Genomic DNA, 15964 nt, shown 5'->3' on the forward strand with positions numbered 1-15964 from the left:
CAAGCCACAAATGTTTTGCATGACAGCGCTACTAGAAGTACACCCCTTCTATAACGGGAGGCCTACATGGCAACATTAGATATGAAAGATGCATACTTTCATATTTCAAGGACACAGAAAATTCCTGCGCTTCAAATAGCAAATCAACCCTACCAGTTCAGGGTGCTCCTTTTTCGGCATAGCCTCGGCTCCAAGGGTATTCATCAAAGTATTAGCGGTAGTGGCGGCGCACTTATGCAGACAATCTATCCCAGTTTACCCTCAAATTTGCAAACAAAATACCCAAAGAGTAATCTACCTTCTGTTCCAATTGGGGTTCTCAATCGGCGAGAAGAAATCAAGCCTTGTTCCAAGCCAAAGCAAGCAGTTCCTAGGAGCTATCAAAAAGAAGAGTTCAGAAAATGCTGCAGCTAATACCTCATCCCGCCAGTCGCAAAAATCACTATGCAAGGTAATGCGCCTGCTGGGGATTATGGCTTAATGCATTTATCTAGTGCCACAAGTGCAACTGCGCCCAGTGCAGTAGTGGTTAGCGAAACAATGGTCTCGGGCAAGCGGTCAGTGGGATGATCTAGTGGTTGTTTCTCTAACCCTAGTACATGCACTATGCTGGGGGTCCAAGGAAAATTTGATAAAGGGAAAACCCTTTCGCAATCCACCAGTTCAAGTGATGCTCGTAACGGATGCCTCACTCTCCGGATGGCGAGCCCATTGCCTTCACCACACAGCGCATGGCCTGTGGACACAGATTACAGCCCAAAATCACATCAACCTTATGGAGCTACTAGCTGTACTCAAAGCCCTAAAAGCCTTTCAGCTCCATCCAGCAGGTCAGACCATGCAAGTCCTGACAGATGGCACCACTGCCATGTTTTACATCAGCAGGGAGGTGCACTCTCCAAATCTGTCCAGGCTATCCCCAAAAATCTGGAATTGGGGCACTGAAGCGGAACATGTTCCTAGTCTCTCCACGTTCCAGGGTGTAACAATGCTCTAGCAGACTCTAGAGAGAAATCTACCCTAGGAGCATGAGTGGCAACTCGTACTCTAGTCCGTCTTCTCCCTGTGGAGTTATCCTCCTTTAGACTTGTTCGCCACACACCTAACACACAATGCCTTAGACTTCACATCCAGGTTTCCCAAACCACAGTCCAAGGGGAAGGCCCTGTGGATTAGTTGGTCAGGGAAATGTGCATACGCTTTCCCCCAGCACCACTCCTCAGCAGGGTAGTGCAAAAGATGCACCAGGAACAAGTCACACTAATCCCGATAGCCCCTATAAGGGGAAGACAACCCTGGTTTCCACATCTGCTGAAACTGGCGATGTACTACCCCGATCAAACTCCTGTGCCCCTACAACATGCTGTCCCGGCACAGGGGTGGGAAGAGCGGCTACACTCCATCCACATCCTCAGTCTATGAACTTGGCAGCCTGGCTCCTGCAGTCATAGTTTGGACGCTTAAAACTACCTCAAAGGTGTACAGATATCCTCAAGGAGGCACGCAAACCCAACACCAGGCACTGCTATTTCAACAAATGTAAAGGATTTGTGATATGGTGCAGGTCAAAAACTCTAAATCCACATGAATGTACCTCATCAAACATTCTTCACTACATGCTCTGCTTACTATACTTTGGCCTAGTATTTAACTCCAAGGTTCACATGGCGGCTCTATCCCTGTACACCACTTCACAGAACAAGGTGTCCTGGTGGAAAGTTCCTGTCATTAAGGCTTGCATGGAGGGAGTAAAGACTTTACCCTCCGATATCCAAACATTTCAAAGAACGCAATCTCTGAACCGATAGAGCTCTGCTATTCTCTATCCAAGAAAACCCTGCCTTTCACATCATGAGCTTGCTCTACCAGAGGTACAGGATCTTCTTTGGCATCTATTGCAAACGTCCCTTTAGAAGCCATTTGCAAAGCAGCTACTTGGAGTTCCATATATACCTTCACTCGCCATTACAGCATAGACACATATTCTAAAGCAGAGTCACAGGTGGGAGTAGCAGTTCTAAATCCTCCATTTGCCACTGTACCTTCTCACATTCCACCACCTTCTCCAGATACTGCTTGCTAGACTATGCATTGCTTGTGATCTAAGCTGATCCACAAGCCTCAGAAGGGATACATTACTCATCGTAATCTTATTTCGAGGATTGTGTCCTCCGATGTATTCCACATCTATGACGGGTAATGTCCACAGCTGTGCTGCTTGGGAACATTTTCGGCAGAGGGCGTCCTGCGTCGATGGCGTTGATCCATTGTCCCTCGAGGGCCTCCGTCAAGGGTTGATGTCACCAGATGTTATATATAGGACGCACGGCGCCTGTAGCCTTAGTTCCTTTTTTTCTGCGAACGTGTTTGCTTCGGAATCTCGGCGCGCTCGATTCTTCTCTTTGAAAGCAATGTCTTCGTCTTCTACTACCCGAAGTCTGGCTTTAAAAAGTGTTGGACTGCGATTTGAAGATGTCCATCAGACTTGCACAACATCTGCTTCTGGTGCCTTGGCGAAAGCCACGCCTCCGTCGACTGCCAGTTCTTGACGTCTAAGGCCTTGCGGGACCGTAAGAAGAAATTGAAGGTAGGTAGGGTGTCTAAGCCCCATAAATCGAAATCCGCTGGGCTTTCGACCGATGACTCGAGACTGCGTTGGTGAAAATCCAGGGGGTCTCGGTCTAGGAGTGGTTCCCACCATTCCTCTGCCCCATTGACGCATTCTAGGAAGCGCCGTCGCCTTCCTCGGAGGACGACTCCGCCAGACGGTTGACTTGTCCCACAAAGTCTTCGTCGCCGGCCGAATAGGAATCAGTCCGCCGGCAGATGTTAGCTATTTTCAATTCGCAAGGCACAGTTCCATCCGCGCCTTCGAAGGAAGCCGGCAAGGAACGGGCTTGGTCCACCACTTGCACGCCTTCGGGCGCGGGCGGTCGGCGCGATCATTGAGAGCCGTCGAGGTCCCGTTCGGACAAGGGAGATCGCCATAGCTGTGCCAGATCCAGGTCCTGGGCCTCAACGCCATCAAGACCGTTGGAACCTGTGAAGCCTTTGGTGCCGTGTCCGTCGAGGGGCTCTCTCGAGGCTCCGCCCTCGAAATTGTCGGCATCTCGGTCGACACAGATTCCCTCGGCGCTGTTTGTGAAGGATTTGACGGAGGTGCCCCGGAGGGCTGTGGAACCTCTGAGGAAGGCTCTCAGTAAGTCTGAGAGGCCTGTTTTTGATCCCTATTCTGTTCCTACTCCTAGATTGGAGTTTTTCCAGCCTTTGCAAGACATTTCAGAGGTTGAGGAACTGTCTGATGAGGAGATGGTTGTGCCTCCTGATGTCCCTGATGATCTTTTGTTTGGGCATAGTCAGATGGAGGAACTCCGTTAGTCATTGCATGACACTAGTGGCCTGGACACCTCTCCGGAGGTGGAGTTTGGCCGACCTGAGCCTGGGGCGCATGCAGATTCCTCCTATTGGCATCTCATGTCAAGGGTGATGGAATACTTGGGGTGGTCTGATCCACCTGTTTTTGCTCAGGATTTTTTGATGGACATCCTGGATCAAGGTCCACCAACTGACCCGGTGTTGCCGTTTCACATGGCCTTGCAAAGGAGTGTGGCGGCAGCGGTTCATAAATCGCTTCTGAGACAATACCACCCATCCAGTGGTGACCCCTGCTACTTATCGAGGCACCCTACTCCAGAGAGTTTGGTGATGCAGGCGGCTATGGCCTCCTCTAAGCAGGCTGCCTACCCTACCATCCCTCCTGATAGGGATGGTAAGCGCTTTGATGGTTGGACGAGGAAGGTATTTTCGGCTCGGGGTATGGCGTTGAAGGTGGCCAACTCCACTTGTACCTTAGCGAGATTCACACATACACTGTGGAACTGTGCATCTTTGACAGCTGAGCATATTCCTGAAGGGGAGTAACTGGATGGTTTTCTAGCCCTCGTGCAAGACGGCAAGGATGCCATGTGTGTCAGTTCAGTCAGGTTTGGACATGGCAGACTGTCAGCCGGTCCATGGCTGCGAGCACCGTGATATGCAGGTTTGCGTGGTTGCCGAAGTCGGGGGGTTTGCTCTTGATGTGCAATCCTGTCTTTTGAACATGCCCTTTGATGGTGTTCATCTGGTTGCAGACCTACAAAGCTGCAACGAAGTCTTTGAGCGCTGCAGTAGGTCAACCTCTGCCTTTTCGTCCTAGGGGACAGCAATGGAGGGGAGGTTCCTTTCGGTACTACTCTTCATTTGGTAGATTGAGAGGAGCTGCCAGTCAAAGGGGCCACCGTAGGAGTACCCGAGGTGGAAAGCAAGGTTCTTGAGGGCGGGGAGGGGGGGTTTGCACTGCCGCAGCTGTGTCCGCTCAGTCATGAGGCCCATGGTTTGCCGGTTGGGGGCAGACATGCGCAGCATCCTGGAGAATGGCGGGCTATTACTTCAGATGTGTGGGTTCTAGAGATCATAGCCTACTGTCTTCCCTTCCGGCAGAGGCCTCACGACAATCCACCTGGGAAGCTCTTTTGAAGTGTCCAGATCCGCTCCTTGCGCAGGAATTCCTATCCCTGCTGGAGAAAGGCGCCATAGAACTGGTGCCTGTAGCGGAGAGGAACAAGGGATGGTATTCCCCTTATTTTTTGATCCCGAAAAAAGACTCGGTATTGAGACCCATCATGGACTTGCATTGGCTGAACAAGCTCCTCAGGAAGGACAAGTTCAAGATGGTAACCCTTTATGAAGTCCTCCAGGCCCTTCAACTTCAGGATTGGTTGGTGTCTCTAGACCTCAAGGATGCTTACTTTCATGTGCCGATTCATCCAAAGCACAGGAAGTACCTGAGGTTCATGGTTGACGACTCGCATTTTCAGTTTCGGGTCCTGCCGTTTGGATTGACCTCCGCCCCAGGGTCTTCACCAAGCTGATGGTGGTGGTGGCAGTGTATCTCAGGAAAGAGGGGATTCAAGTCTACCCCTACCTGGACGATTGGTTGATCAGGGCGAGGTTTCCCGAGCAAGCCCCGGATCTGTCCTTCACCTGCCACTCTTCACAAGCTGGGCTTCTCCAGCATGGGGTCTTTGAGGGTTTCACATGCTCATGAATATTCCCCGTCAGGCTGGGAATCCTCGGTACAGAAAAAAAAATCAGTTTCGTTTCTGATCTCTTTCCTAGTAATAACCAATCACTGATCTCTGGGTCATACTGCCCATAGCCAATGAATGCCCTCTCCCTAAACCCCGCCTCCGGCAGCCATCCTCAGATTTTTACCGCATGTTTAAGTGTTGGGAGTCCTCGTGCTTGGCTCTCGAGCTTTTGCTGCGTTTTTGCGCTTTTTCAAAGAATTTCTAATTTTTTGGTTAAATTGAGCCTCAAGCTCCACCGCCTTTACATCCGATCAACGGGGACCCGTTTCGGAAGTTTCTATGCCCCTCAAGGGTGAAGATTTCGTTGAACGACGCTTTTGGAGGATTCCATAAGTTTCTGAGGCCTACCCCGGACATGGCCCAGGAGAAAGGGAGCTTGACGCCCGGGAAGCTGTTCAGGGCCTGCCCTGGATGCTAACTGCAGAATGTGTTCAAGGAAGACGGGCATTCCTTATGCCTCTACTGTCTTCACGAGGACAAAACGCACGTGGAGGTGGACTGTGCGTTTTGCGGGAACATGCCGGAGCGGACCATGAGGGACCGCCATCTTCATCTCGCCAACTGGCTGGAGGGAAAGAGCCCGTCAGGTGAGAAGAAAAATAAGAAATCCGAGCAGTCTTCTAAGTCCTGTGAGGGCGCCCAACTGAATGCTCAGCACCGCGAGTCAGCGGGCACTGGGAGCGCCGAATGGTCGGGCTCCTCGGCTGCCAGGCAGGGCGCACCCTCCCCGGCGCCATCAACCACGAGCCAACGCTCTGGCTCTGGTAAGAGGAAAAGAGAACCTGGCCAAGCTTCTGGAGAGGCCCCGGTCGATCTCTAAGATTTCGGCTGAGGGGGAGTGAGGCGGGGAGCCCTCCCCCAAGGTGAAGGCCACAAGCATGCAGTCGGTGACTAAGGCCTTGATTCACCCAGCCAAGGCCTCTATCGAGGTCGCGGCAACCCTGGCGCAGCCTGCGGAGGTTACACCTGTGGTAGCGGCCTCGGGGCCCAGAGTCTCCCTGCCACCTCGGAGGGAGGCATCGAAAGAACCCCCACGAAAGCCCCGGCGGAGAAAGAGGGGGAGGGGGGCCAGTGGCCATCGTGGATTCAGACACAACCTCCGAGGAGGAACTTGTCGAAGCCCCTGAGAGCCACGACACGGGCATGGAGGAGGACCAGCCTGTCGAGAGGAAGCGGCGCCGACGGGACCCCAGACCAACCGTTGCGCCCGTCGCAGCCAGAGCCGCAGGACAACTCCGTGGCCATTTTGATGGCAATTTAATCCTTATGCTCTGATATAAGGACTAGATTGCCTTTACCCCCGACGGGGGAGCCGGAACCAGGCCCGACGGAGGAGCCAGGGGCAGGGCCGTCAGGAAGTCCACCACCCAAGAGATGAACACATCCTCCTGAACCCTTCCAGCCCTCGATACCTGCTCAACCCTCCTCCACGGTCCGCGGGGATGACACGACACGGCCATGACGGGCTCGAACGATGAGGGCGACGACGGGGTAGACCTCCTGTCGTCCCCTCCCCGGGCTTTCCCGCCCGATGAGATTGGATCCTTCCATGCAATGATCTCCAGGGCATCCAAGCTTTTCCAGCTCTGCCCCGAAGAAATGGAGGGGTTCCTCTATCAACGTCGAGAGACCAAGAGGAAGACGGTCCTCGCGGTACCTCTACTCGATGACATCTGGGGCAAGGGGCTCTTCCTCCTCAAGAACCCGTCCACGGCGCCGGTAAAAAGGGACGATACGAAAAGTAGTACCGGGTCCCTGACGCGGCCCCTCTATGCCTTAGAGCATAGCCGACCCCGGATTCAGTCGTCTCGGCGGCGGCCAGGAAGAAGGCGGGGGGGCATCGGCATCGACTTCACCGCCAGACGGCGAGGGAAAGAAGCTCGATGCAATGAGACGAGTCATCACGTCGGTGGCGACTATGATTAAGGCAGCCAACGCCCTGGCTATCGTTGCCCGTTACGACAGGGAACTTTGGTATAAAATCGCTCCCTTGTTGGACTTCCTGCCGGACGACAAGAGGGCAGAAGCCCTAGAAATCCTGCAAGAAGGCGAGGTGGCGTCGGACCATGCCATAACTGTGGCGACGGACATCGCTGACACCGGTTTCCTGCAGTTGGGCAACAGTGTTTGCCTCAGACGGCGTGGATGGCTGAAGGCGACGTATTTCCGCCAGGAGGTACAAGCCAAAGTGTTGGACATGCCCTTCGACGGGAACAACCTGTTTGGGAAGACAGTCGATTCCCTGCAAGCCATCAAAACGGACAGACAGCCCGGGCCCTGGGAGTTCTCCAGCAACGACGGCCGTCCTTTCGGAACACCGGAGGCAAGCAAGGGGCCTCCAAAGGTTCTGGCAGCGGCTCCTCTACCTACCGTCAAGTGGCCCGTTCCTTGTCGCAGGAGGCCTATAGAGGACGGGGCAAGTCTGGAGGTTCCTGCCGTCGTCGCCAGGGAGGTCAAGGCGGCAAGGCGGCCTCGAAACAGGACTGAACCGACATGGGTGGCGTCGGGCCCCCACCCAAGCACCCCGGTGGGAGGCCAGCTGGCGAAGTTCGTCAGCGTGTGGGAGTCCATCTCCACCGACAGTTGGGTGCTGGGTACCCTGGCCCAGGGGCACGCCCTCGAGTTTCTAAAGAAGTGCCCTCGCGTGCCACTCGTGGCCAGGAAGGAAAACCATGTACCCCAGCTGCTGCTGGAGGTAAGGGCGATGCTCAAGAAAGGTGCCATCGAGCTCGTCCCAAAGAGACTTGGGGGGGTGGGGGGGTGGGGTGGGGGGGGATCCGGGGTCTACTCAAGATACTTTCTCGTAAAGAAGACAGGAGGTTGGCGTCCCATCCTGGACCTGCAGCGACTGAACAAGTACATCAAGGCTCAGAAGATCCGGGTGGTCACCCTCCAGCACGTGCTGGGACAGCTGGAGGACGATTTCCTGTCGTCGTTGGACTTGGAGGATGCCTACTTCCACATCCCCATTCTAAAAGGACATCGGAAGTTCCTCAGGTTCGTGGTCCAAGGACGGTACTACCAGTTTAAGGCCCGCCCGTTCGGATTAAAGTTGGCACTCAGGGTATTAACCAAGTGCCTAGCACCGGTGGCGGCGTGGCTACGCCTGCAAGGGATCCACGTCTAACCCTACCTGGACGACTGGCTCATCCGAGCAAGGACAAGGGAGCTCGCCGTAGAGCACACATCGAAGACCGTCCAGCTACTCGCGGACCTGGGGTTCTCCATCAACTTCCCCAAATCCCATCTGGTCCCTTCGCAGGTCGCCCTGTTTCTGGGAGCCAAGCTCGACACAGTGGCACGGCTGGCCTCGCTGTCTGACGAAAGCCATCCTGGGCAAGGTGCAACGCCTGCTAGCCACGGACATAGCCATGGTAAGATCCATCAAATCCCTTCTCGGGATGATGTCCTCCTGCATCTATCTGGTACACCTGTGCAGACTTCGAATGCGTCCACTGAAAGAGTTCCTCGACGCACGCTGGATCCAGGCGACGGGCAGCTTCGAGGACAGGATACCGCTCAACGAGACCTTCCGACGAGCAATCCGGTGGTGGGGCACCCGCACTCATCTGACGGCTGGCGCAGACTTTCAGATCCCAGCTCACCAGGTAACGGTGACGACGGATGCCTCCCTGGAAGGGTGGGGAGCGCATACCGGAAATCTCCACGCGAGAGGCCTTTGGATTCCGGAGGAAAAACAGCTTCAGATCAACATTTTGGAGTTCCGTGCAGTGTTTTGGGCCCTCGGGTCCTTTCTTCTGTCCCTCAAGGGCAAGTTGGTGAGGATCTTCACCGACAACACCACCACGATGTTCTACATCAGGAAGCAGGGTGGAACCAGATCCCATGCCCTGTCCAAGGAATCCCAGGATCTGTGGCACTGGGCCATCGACCAGGGAATGTTTCTGGTACCTTATCTGGCAGGGATAAAGAACACCATCGCTGACTCACTCAACAGGGAGCTGCGCTCGTGCCACGAGTGGGAGCTACGCCAGGATCAAGTGGATCGATTCTTCAGGCTGTGGGGCAGACCCCAGGTCGATCTCTTCGCGGCGGCGACGAATTCCAAGTGCCAGAGGTTCACCAGCAGGTTCCCCCAACCGAGGAGCATGGGCGATGCTTTCTCGTTCCCCTGGGACAACCTGTTCCTCTATGCTTTCCCGCCGTTGCCACTGCTACTCCGGCTTGTCAACCAGCTCAAGAGGTCCCGGTGCAGGATCATCCTCGTCGCACCGGCATGGCCAAGACAGATCTGGTTCCTGGACCTTCTGGATTTATCGGCGACCCCACCAGTCAAACTGCCCGTGGACGCGGATCTTCTCCAGAGAAGGAGGCGCCATTCTTCATCATGACCCGAAGTCGCTGAACTTGCAGGCCTGGCTCCTGCAGCACTGGAGTTTGGGGGATGCGATATACCGGCCGACTGCAGAGAGGTTCTTGCAAAGGCCAGGGCGTCCTCAACTCTCAAGTGTTACGGACACAAATGGAAGAGGTTCTCTGTCTGGTGCCGAGCACAGAAGAGTAACCCTCTACGGATTACGGCCCCTCAAGTACTGCCGTACCTACTGTCGTTGGCCAAGGCTGGACTAGCTCACGCCTCCAAGATGCATCTGGCTGCCATCTCCAGATACACCAGGACGGGTGTCCTTGTGGTCTCATCGCCTGGTGAAGGAATTTATGAAGGGACTATTCCGCTCGTTCCCGCCGGTGAAGGCCCCAGCCCCGCCGTGGGAGCTCAACGTGGTGCTGACTAGGCTCATGGGCACCCCGTTCGAGCCTATGCATACGGCGCTGTTGAAGTTCCTATCGTGGAAAACAACTTTTCTTGTGGCCATCACCTCCGCACGGCGCGTGGGAGAGATTCAGGCCCTATCTTGCAAGCCTACATGACTTTTCACGACACAAGGGTGGTGCTCAGGACGCACCCCTCCTTCATGCCCAAGGTGCCGTCAGACTTCCACCTCAACGAGCCCTTGGTGTTACCAGTTTTCTTCCCGTCGCCGGCCGAGAGTACTTTGCACTCGCTGGCTGTAGCTAGAGCGCTGAAGTTCTACGTGGACCACACGAAGTTTTCGGAAGACGTCGCAGCTTTTTGTGAAATTTGGACCCGTGAATCAAGGGAAGGCTCTCTCGAAGGCTTCCATTTCCAGATGGCTCTCTGGCTGTATCATGCACGGTCACCGCCGTCCAAGAGCCCATTCGACCAGAGCGATCGCTGCTACCACGGCATTCTTGTCTGGTGTGCCCCTGCTGGACATCTGCAGGGCTGCTACGTGGAGGTCGACGCACACCTTCACGAAATTCTACTGCGTCGATCGGGATTCCAGGGAGGAGTCCAGGGTCGGCCAAGCAGTGCTGCGCAACCTGTTCGCCTGAAGGGCCTGGTGAGGAGGTAAGAGTTGCTTAATGTTGAGCCTTTTGCCACCTTCCGTGGTTGTGCATGTGTGTACTACAATGTAATGTTATATTCATGAGCATGTGAATCCATGCCAGACCCCATGCTAGAGAAGGAACAAGTTACTTACCTGTAACTGTTGTTCTCCAGCATGGGTCTGGCATGGATTCACATACGAACCCTCCCGCCTACCCCTCTGCGGCTCTTCATTTGGTCATACTGCCACTTTACGTGCTACCAAATCTGAGGATGGCTGCCGGAGGCGGGGCTTAGAGAGAGGGCAGTCATTGGCTGTGGGCAGTATGACCCAGAGATCAGTGATTGGTTACTACTAGGAAAGACAGATCAGAAACGAAACTGATACTGATTTTTTTTTTTTTTTCTGTACTGAGGATTCCCAGCCTGACGGGGAATATTCATGAGCATGTGAATCCATGCCAGACCCATGCTGGAGAACAGTTACAGGTAAGTAACTTGTTCCTTCTCCCTCAATTTAAAGAAGTCCCACTTGACCCCTATCCAGCGGCTCCAGTACATCGGAGCAGTGCTCGACACATCCCTGGGGCAGTGTTCGCCTCCCCAGGTGAGGGCTCATCACATTCTGCAGATGGTGGACAAGTTTCAACGTGCCCAGTGTCTCCCGGCGTTCAAATTCTTGAGGTTGCTCTGCCTCATGGCATCCTGCATTTTCCTGGTGCCAGAGGCCAGGCTGTGGATGAGATCTCTGCAGTAGGCTCTCAAGATGCAGTAGTCGCAGGTCTCCGGCAGGATGCCAGATCCCGTTCAGATTCAGACCTCGGTCGCCCACGATCTTCTATGGTGGGCCGACGAAGGCAAACTGATGAAGGGAGCACCATTTTGGCAGCCATGGCCAGAGGTGACTATCATGACACTCATCCCTCACAGGTTGGGAAGCTCATGCCAACGAGTTGACAGTCAGTCAGTGGACGTTGGTCTCCGTCAGAGTCCAGACTCTACATCACTCTGTTAGAGCTGAGGGCCGTCCGGCTAGCCCTGAAGGCTTTTCTGCCATCTGTGCGGGGGAAGAATGTCCCGATTATTAAGGACAATACAGTGGCCATGCCCTACCTCAACAAAAAAGGTGGGGGGGGCAGGGTCACTCCTGTTGTGTAGGGATGCGATGCAGCTCTGGTTCTGGGCCATCCAGCTAGAAATGTCAGCCTCTGCAGTTTATCTGTCCAGAGCCGAAAACACGGCAGCGGACACTCTGAGCAGGCAGAGCACGGTCTCTCATGAGTGGGAGCTGGCTCAGGAAGTTCTTTTGGAGATCTTCGTCTTTTGGGGAACCCCATAAGTGGATCTCTTCGCCACCAGTGTCAACCAGAAGTGCGAAAGATTCTGCTTTCATGAATTTCCTCCAAGAGGAGCCTTAGGGGACCCGCTCGTAGTGGAGTGGTCTTTCCCACTGCTGTACGCGTTTCCTCCAGTCCCCGTCATTCCACAAGTGTTGCGGAGGTTACGGAGGTTTGTTTCCCGAATGATCCTCATTGCTCCGGCATGGGCCAGGAGAGCGTGGTACCCGGACCTTCTAGAAATTTCCATCTGCCCTCCATGCAGTCTTCCCTACCGAGATGATCTGCTCTCACGGGAGGGGGTTCGGGTTCTCCATCCAGAGGTCAAGTCACAGCCTTCATGCTTGGTATCTGAAAGGTTGAGGTATAAGGATAGGGACCTCCCCGAAGACATGATGGAAGTGTTGCTTTCGGCCAGAAGGCCCGCAATGAAATCCCTTTGCCGTTGGAGAAAGTTCTGTGACTGGTGCAGGGTACAGAATGTGGATCCTTTCCAATGTTCCATTCCTTTGGTTTTGTCTTTTTTGCTTTCTTTAGCCCACAAGGGCCTGCAAGTGGGTACCATTAAGGGTTACCTGGCGGCGCTGTCCATATTTAAGGGCTTGTCTGAGGAATGTTCTTATTTTAAGATCACTTTTGATTTCTCCGTTTCTTAAAGGGCTTACTCATGTGTTTCCACCGTCGCCTTTCCAGGTGCCGGGATGGGATTTGAATTTGGTTTTGAAGTTCCTAATGGGAGCTCCGTTTCAGCCCTTACATTCTTGTCCGTTGCGACTGTTCTTTAAAACTGTATTTTTAGTTGGTTACTTGCGCATGCAGAGTGAGTGAGTTGCACGCACTTTCCACCAAACCACCCTTTACTGTGTTCCAGAAGGACCGGGTTGTCCTGCGGGTGTGGCCTTCTTTTCTTCCAAAGGTTGTGTTGGAGTTCCATTTGAGCCAGGTGATTTTTTTCGGTGTTTTATTCTCCTCCACATCCTAGTAAGGAAGAGGAGAGGCTCCATAGGTTGGATCCTAGAAGAGCTTGGAGTTTCTATCTCACGGATGTCCCGGGTCAGAGTGGATTATCAGCTCTTTGTTGGTTATGCTGGAAGGCGCTTGGGTCAGGCTGTTTCCAAACAGACCTTGTCTAGATGGTTCATTTTGACGATCTGAGTGTAACCGTTTGGCGGGAAAGGACCCTTCAGTAGACTTACGGGCTCACTCTACTAGGGGTGTAGCTTTCTCCACTGCTCTACAGAGGGGTGTTCCGATTCGCAATATTTGCGAAGCAGCCACATGGGACTCTTGTCCATACTTTTGAGACACTATTCTTTGGACTCAATCCATGGGCAGGATTTGGCCTTTGGTAAGGCATTCCTTTATACTCCTACGTCCCGTCCCCTTTCCTCCATACTTGTGGGACATCTCTCCGTCCTGTGGGACGGGACCACTTTGTAAAAAGCATCCAAATTTTAAAAAAAGTGTCCCTCTTTCCTGCGCGGGGCCCGGCACGCAGTCGTAACCCCACCCACCTTGGCTCTGCATTGCCCATCAGTCCTTTTCTCCGCTCGATCGGGGCTGGACGCACTTGCATCCTCGGAAGATTTTCTTCCCTTTTTTCCTCTCTGGCTCTCGCTAGCATTCGTTTACTAGTCTGTCTAGGTCTTTCAAATTAGACTTTCCAGATTGTTCGTGTCACCGTCGCTTCGCGAGGGCGGATCCCCATCTTTGTTTAGAGTGTTTGGGTCCGGAACACTGTTGGGACTCCTGTTTTTACTGTGACTCCCTTTCGGTCCGGGCACTTCAACGTCGGTGGGCGGTGGTGTTCCGACAAACTCCTCCTTCGCATTTTTAGGCGTTCATCGACGAGAAGAAAAAACACCCGGGAAGTTCTTTACTTTTCAGAGCACCCCGACCAGGGGATACCTTTCCGGGTTCCTCTCGGTCCGGGAGGAGCGTTGATCGCTCTGTTACCGGGGTTCGCCCTGAGGTTCCCGTTGGGCCTAATAATTCTTCCGGAGTTTTCTCCGAGGGTCTCCGTAAGGGGCCTGTGAACACCGGAGTACGCTCCAAGGCCCCTCCTGTGGGGGCTGTTTGTAGACCCAGTTCTGAGTCGTGGGGTACCGGAGTTCGCTCTGAGGCCTGTCGGCTTCCCACAAAAACAAAACCGGGGTGCGCCCCGAGGCCTTGGCTGGGTTTGTAGTTACTGAACGGATATTCAAGGCCTGCGCAGAAAAGGCTGTTACCGGGCCTGGGTCCGAGGTCCCTCGTACAGAGGCTAAAGCAACCAACAGTTCTGAGAGGCCGGTCAAGGCTTTGTCGGTGAATGCGCACGGTTCCTGCTCTTGTGGTGATACCAGATCTGTTGAGGGGGCAAAGAAGCAAAGTTCTTCTTTTACCGGCAGTGCCGAGGTCCTTCCTTCGAAGGCTAATTTGGCGGTTGGTATGTCACAAAAACATTCCAGGCCTCATTGTACCGGCTCGGCCGAGGTTCCTTATGTTAAGGCTAAGATTAAGCCCCCTGATCCATCGACGGGGGGGGGGGGCATTTTAGGTACTACCCCCTACAACTACGCCATCGGCCTCTGGTGTAGGGCGCAGTCCCTTGGGTGAACCTAAGGTCCCTTGTGCGCATCCTTACCGGCCAGTTTATGATTGGAACGACCGGATGCCTCTTCCGCACAATGTTTCGTTGCCCGCGGGGGCGGCTCCTTTGATTTATGTGGATACGCTGGTGGAGGGGCCGGTGTGGCACCCTTCCCCCGTTACGTCCCTGGATTCGTCCACCTCATGAGAGGCCTCCTCAGGTTCCGAAGCAATCTCCTGAGGATGCTTTTTTCGGTACTTTTCAAGCACTTATGCGCACCGGCCCCATGAGGGAATAATTCAAAGAGCTTTTCAAGGAAATATGTCCACCTGCGCCTCCACCTGTTCCTCCGGTGGTTCTGCCGGCACCTCCCTTGCCGCCTCCCCAGCTCTTCCGCCTGTGCCTCCATTGTCCCCAGTGGACAAGACAGTCCCTGACACGGCTCAGCAGGATCCTGACCTGTCAGATGACCCTCAAGGCGATCAGGGCAACGAGGACCTTCCCCGCTCTATCGGAGCCTTTCATGACTGGGTACTGGACTTGATGAGTTTCTTAGATGTTCCAGTGCCCGAGGCACCCGCTCCGTAGGAGGGCGTGCTTTCTGGGGCGTTCACCCTGTCTCCGTTGGAGAGTACCGGCCTGTTCCTGCAGAAGGACGTTCTGGCCGAGGTCCGAAAAGTCTGGGGAAAAGCCACACTAGGGACGTTTTGACAATAAGATTGACGCCAGGTACAGGCTGCATTCTTCGGAAGAGGTGGCCCTGTCGTCTTGTCCGCCTCCCTCCTCCACAGTGGTGGCTGCGGCTATGTTGCAATCCAGACCTGCAGCATCCTCTTCCACGACGTCTACTCAGGTCTTGGGAAAAGAAGACAAGCTCCTGGACTCCCTCGGGAGGAAAATCTTCGACAACTCGGCCTTGCAGCTCAGGCAGGCCAACGCCGAATTGATATTGGCGGGAGCTAACATGTGGATGTGGGAAGGTCTGTCGGAGTTTGAGGAGCACATCCCAGTCGAGAAGCTGGAAGATTTCAAAGAGGCCTTTCTGATGCCAGGGTCTTGGCCCAGGATCTCCTGGAGGCTGCGGCTCATCACGTAGACACCTCGGCTGCCACTACATTTTCTAAGGAAGTGCAAGACAAGGTGTTGGACCTTCCATTCGATGGTAAGGAGCTTTTTCATTCTTCTACTGATGTAGAGCTCTCACAAACCAAGCATAGCACTCAGACAGCTAAATCATTGTCTGTTCTGGTTAAAGCTCCTTTCAAATCCGAGACCGTTGTCGCAAATCGACCTTCCTCTGGGTTTAGGGGCTTCCTCGACCGCAAATCTCGTAGAGTGGATACTCCTGCGGGGAATAACCGCCGTAGACAACAGCGTACGTGGTTTTTCTCCTGCTCCTCAGCCTCCTCATCAGGTTCAGGTGGCACCGCCACCGATAAGCCTGCCAAATGAGGGTTTTCGGTGCTCGCACGAGACCCCGGTTGGAGGACGCATTGCGTCTCATTGGGAGGCGTGGCAGACCATCACAGAAGACAGATGGGTCTTGTCAGTCGCTCAA

General features: G+C 54.1%; 1 protein-coding gene across 1 annotated transcript in view; it reads left to right on the top strand.

Moving 5' to 3' along the window:
- Positions 1 to 15964, top strand: part of PSMD11 (proteasome 26S subunit, non-ATPase 11) — a 996429-nt gene that overhangs the window by 86630 nt on the left and 893835 nt on the right. The window lies entirely within an intron of this gene.

This window comes from Ambystoma mexicanum, chromosome 13 (genome assembly GCF_040938575.1).
Source record: "Ambystoma mexicanum isolate Mex_15411 chromosome 13, UKY_AmexF1_1, whole genome shotgun sequence".
Lineage (NCBI taxonomy): Eukaryota > Metazoa > Chordata > Amphibia > Caudata > Ambystomatidae > Ambystoma > Ambystoma mexicanum.